Consider the following 5,794-nt stretch of genomic DNA (forward strand, 5'->3'; position numbering starts at 1 on the left):
TTCTCTCATCGGGGTAAAGCTTTGGATTGGTCAGAAAGGCTCCCCAATCATTCTATTACAACATGAGATGAATTGGCGGACAAATTTATTGCCAAGTTCTTTTCTCCAAGTCATATGGCAGCTCTTCGGGATGAAATTCTAGCCTTCAAGCAAGAGCCAACGAAACCTTTGCACGAGATATGGGAAAGATATAGAACAATGGTGAAAGAGTTCCCTAATAACGACATGACCAAGGTTATGATTCAACAAACCTTTTATCGGGGCATCAACACCACGAATCAATGCATTGTGAACCAATTGGTCAGAGGGAACTTTATGAATCTTTCTTACCAAGAGGCATGTGATGTACTTGATGAAATGGCCGACACCTCTTCGGCATGGCAAAACCGAGCAAATGTTCCCCAAGGTGACCCCACGGTCATCCATTTGCACAAGTAATTGCACGATTATGGCCAAGCTATTGCCGAGCTTACAACAACTATGAATCAAATGGCAAAGGCGCAATTACAACAAGTCCAAAACCCGCGCCAAGTCAATGCAATGGAAGGTGTTTCTATGTTGAAAAGGAGGCAAAGAGGACAACAACCTCAAGGTAATTGTGAACAATATGACAACAACAATGATGGTGGTTGTTATTCAAATGAGTGCTATGATGATCAAAGCGAAGAGGTCCAATATGTCAATAACTACCAAGGGAATAGAGGTAACTCTCCAAATCAACAATGGCGTCCCCAAGGAAATTGGGGCAATCAACAACAAGGAGGCGGTAATTGGAATAATAACAACCAACAACAAGGTGGTGGCAATTGGAACAACAACAATCAAAACAACAATTGGGGTAATCAAGGTAACAATCAAGGCAATTTGAACGGGAACAACAACAATTGGAGCAACAACAACAATCAAGGCGGGTGGAACAATAATGGAAACCAAGGCAACAGGGGGATGGGCTTTCCAAGGCCCCCAATGTTCCAACAACCGAGCAATCCACCCCTTTCCCTTCTCAAGGTCCTAGTTCTTCCAGATGTGATATGGGAAGAATTGAAAGCATGTTCGAGCAAATGATGAAAAAGAACCAAGATTCTGATGCCCAATTGGCTTCTCATAATACATCTATCCGGAACTTGGAGGTGCAATTAGGCCAAATCTCTCTAGTATTGAATACTCATCCCAAGGGTGCTCTACCAAGTGATACGGTAGTGAACCCAAAGGGTGGGAATAACAATCATGTGATAGCGGTTACAACAAGAAGTGGGAGAGGCGGTGATGTGAATGCCTCAAAGCAAAAGCAAGTTGTGGATGAAGATGTTGAGTTGCGTGATGATAATGTACCTTTGAGTGTTGAAGATGTGGTTGAAGAGAATATGAACAATGACGTGCGGATTGATATTGATGATGAAGCCGAGGTAGAGACTCAAGATGTCGTGAACCCGTCTAGGGAACACGTGATTGACATGCCCGAGCTGGTTGTACCAAAGGACAAGGCTCCTTTGCCAAGGCCACCTCCACCTTATCCTCAGAGGCTCGCGAACTAGATGAATGAATATCAGTTTAAAAAGTTCATTGATATGATAAAGAGCTTATCTATTAATGTATCATTGGTGGAGGCACTTGAACAAATGTCGGGCTATGCAAAATTCATAAAAGACTTGGTCATAAATAAGCGTTCTATGAATTGTGAGACTATACAGATGACTCACCAAGTTAGTGCTATAGTGTATTCAATGGCCCCGAAACTTGAAGATACCGGTGCTTTCACCATTCCTTGCACCATTGGGAGTGCGGATTTTGCAAAGGCCCTTTGTGACTTGGGGGCTAGCATAAATTTGATGTCGTACTCGGTCTTCAAGATTTTGGGAATTGGACAACCTCGACCTACCTCAATGAGACTTTAAATGGCGGATCGATCGATGAAGCGACCTTTGGGCATAATTGATTATGTACTTGTCCGGGTAGATAAGTTTATATTGCCGACTTACTTTGTCATATTAGGTTGTGAGGTGGACTTTGAAGTGCTGATTATTCTTGGTAGACCTTTCCTCGCTACGGGGAAGGCATTTTGATGTTGAAACGAGTGAGTTGACTTTCTGAGTGAGGGATGAGAAGGTGGTATTCCATGTTTGCAAATCAATGAGACAACCCAATAGCACGGAGGTGTGTTCATTTGTGGACATTTCACAGCTGTGATAGTGGATGACACAAGTTCCATGATCCACGTTAAAGATCCCCTTGAGGCCCTGCTTCTTAATATGGATGTCAATGATGATGCTAGTAGAGTGGAGTGTGTGAATGCATTGCATGGTATGGGTTCATATTAATATGAGCCTAGGAAGCTATCTTTGGATCTTGAAAACCGCAAAACTCCACCAACAAAACCATTAATTGAGGAACCACCGGTGTTGGAGTTGAAGCCACTTCCTCCACACCTCAGGTATGAATTCTTGGGTTCAAATTCTACTTTACCTGTTATATTTCGTCTTGCTTAACTAACATGTAGGTTGACGCCACTTTGGTGGTACTTCAAAAGCGAAAAAGGCGATTGGATGGACATAAGCCAGCATTCAGGGTATAAGCCCCGCATTTTGCATGCATAAGATCATTTTGGAGGAGGATGCAAGGCCTTCCTTGGAGCATCAAAGAAGACTAAATGAGGTGATGCAAGAGGTGGTGAAGAAAGAGGTTATCACTTAGGTAGATGCTGGGGTGGTTTATCCTATTTCTGACAGTTCGTAGACTTCTCCGGTGCAATGGGTGCCGAAGAAGAGTGGTATGACCATGGTGACCAATGACAACAATGAGCTCATTCCCACTAGAACGGTCACCGGGTGGAGAGTTTGTATGGATTACCAGAAGCTGAACAAGGTGACTAGAAAATATCATTTCTCATGCCATTCTTTGACCAAATGCTTGATCGTCTTGCGGGTCAGGCTTTCTATTGCTTTCTGGATGGTTACTCGGGGTACAATCAAATTCTAATTGCCCTGGAGGACCAAGAGAAGACCACCTTTACATGTCCTTATGGCACATTCGCTTTCTCTAGAATGTCATTTGGATTGTATAATGCTCCGGTGACCTTCCAACGTTACATGATGGCTATTTTCACCAACATGGTGGAGGATATCTTGGAGGTCTTCATGGATGATTTCAGCGTGGTTGGGGATTCTTTTGAGGAGTGCTTGGTAAACTTGGATAGAGTGTTGGCCCGATGTGAAGACACCAACCTTGTTCTCAATTGGGAAAAGTGCCATTTTATGGTAGAAAAAGGTATAGTGTTGGGTCACAATATCTAGAAGCAAGGAATTGAAGTTGATAAGGCCAAGATTGAGGTTATTTCGAGGATCCCTCCCCCTACTTCTGTCAAAGGGGTGAGGAGTTTCCTTGGGCATGCGGGTTGCTACCGGAGGTTCATAAAGGATTTTTCTAAAGTGGTACATCTGTTGTGCAAGTTGCTAGAGAAAGATGCAAAGTTCTTGTTCGATGAGAGTTGTATGCAAGCATTCGAGCTTCTTAAGCTCAAGTTGACTTCTACCCCCATCATTACCGGGCCAAATTGGAGCTTGCCTTTCGAGCTCATGTGTGATGCTAGTGACGTTGCGGTTGGGGCTGTTTTGGGCCAAAGGATCAACAAGATGTTTCATCCGGTGTACTACGCAAGCAAGACCATGAATGAGGCTCAAAGGAACTACACAGTCACCAAGAAAGAATTGTTGGCTATTGTATTTGCTATGGAAAACTTTCGACCTTACCTTATGGGGGCCAAACTTATAGTGCACACCGATCATGTCGCCCTTAGGTATTTGATGACTAAGAAAGACTCAAAGGCAAGATTGATGAAATGGGTATAGCTTCTCCAATAGTTTAATTTGGAAATTGTTGACCGAAAAGGGAGTGAGAATCAAGTGGCGGACCACTTGTCCCGTTTGGAGGAGGAGGGGAGGCCTTGTGACAGCCTTGAGATAAACGATGCATTTCCCGACGAGCAACTCCTTGCGGTGTCAATGAATGGAATGCCGTGGTTCGCCGATGTCGCAAATTATCTTTTTACCGGAATCATCCCTTGTGAGCTCTCTTCCAACCAAAGGAAGAAGCTCAAGCGGGATAGCTTGGATTTTTATTGGGATGAGCCATATTTGTTTAAAATTTGCACCGATGGTGTGATTCGACGATGTGTCCAGGGGGAGGAACAATTGGGTATTTTGGAGGCTTGCCATTTCTCTCCCTATGGTGGCCATCATGGCGGGGCAAGAATGGTTTCTAAAGTGCTTAGTTGCGGATTTTATTGGCCTACCTTGTTTAAAGACGCAGGTGATGTGGTCAAGAGATGTGATGAATGCCAAAGATCCGGCGGAATTTCAAAAAGGGATGAGATGCCCCCCAATACAATTCTCGAAGTGGATATTTTTTATGTTTGGGGCATCGATTTCATGGGTCCTTTTGTGAGCTCTTGTGGGAACACTTACATTCTCGTGTGTGTGGACTATGTCTCAAAGTGGGTTGAAGCCGTGGCTTTTCCCAACAATGAAGCCCGGAGTGTTGTGGCATTTTTGAAAAATAATATCTTCACAAGGTTTGGCACTCCTCGTTCTATCATTAGTGATGGGGGGTCTCACTTTTGCAACAAGGCTTTCGACACATTGCTTTCTAAGTACGGTGTCAATCATAAGGTTTCGACCCCCTATCATCCTTAAGCTAGTGGCCAGGTGAAAGTCTCCAACAGAGAAATTAAGAGTATCTTGTCTAAAACTGTCAATGCTAATAGGACCGATTGGTCGAAAAAGTTGGATGACGCTCTTTGGGCTTATGGGACGGCTTACAAAACTCCGATTGGTATGTCTCCCTATCGGTTGGTGTTTGGGAAAGCTTGCCATCTTCCGGTAGAATTAGAGCACAAGGCCATGTGGGCTTTGAGGAAGTTGAACTTAGAATGGGATGTTGCGGCAAATCTTCGGGTTGAACAACTTAATGAGCTCGATGAGTTTAGATTCCATGTCTACGCCAGCTCGTCCTTGTACAAGGAGAAAATGAAGTACCTTCAAGACAAATATACTCGGGGTAAGGAATTCAAGGTTGGAGATATGGTTCTCTTGTTCAATTCCCGGCTACGTCTGTTTCCGGGTAAGCTCAAGTCAAAGTGGATTGGGCCTTTTGAAGTTGTGTTCGTGACCCCCATTTTGTGCTCTTGATCTAAGGAACAAGAATGGTGAAGTATTCAGAGTCAATGGAAATCGGGTCAAGCATTATCATGGGAAATTTGATGATAGCCACGTGGTGGCACTTCTCCATCTACAGTGATGTGCTGGTAACATGCGTCGTGTTGCGACGTTACATCAGGCGCTGCATGGGAGGCAACCCATGTCTTTTTCTTTTTGTTGTTTTCTGTGTTTTCTTGGTAGTGTAGGTTTGATTTTTGAGCTAACTGATTGTGAGATGTTGCAGGGATTGAGTTGATGCAGTGCAAAATAGTTTGAAAAAAAAAGTTGAACAGTCTCTAAAGATTGCCAGTGCGACCGCATTGCACTTTGTGTGGTCCGCACTGGTGATGGCCAAAAGTGGTACTCTTTGAAGTTTTCCACTGCGGCCGTATTCCATTTAGTGCGGTCCGCGATGGACCTCCACGGTCGTGGTCTGCTTTTGTGCGGTCCGCGGAGGTTGCTTACTCAAGCTTCAAGTGAATAAAACCCAGCACGGTCCACAGTCGATTTTGTGTGGCCGCGCTGGTAGGTAAGGCTGGGTCCCATTGCTTTTCTATAAATAGACCCCACGGGTCACCATTTACCCTTTTTGAACTCTTAAC

This window comes from Nicotiana tabacum, chromosome 22 (assembly GCF_000715075.1).
Source record: "Nicotiana tabacum cultivar K326 chromosome 22, ASM71507v2, whole genome shotgun sequence".
NCBI lineage: Eukaryota > Viridiplantae > Streptophyta > Magnoliopsida > Solanales > Solanaceae > Nicotiana > Nicotiana tabacum.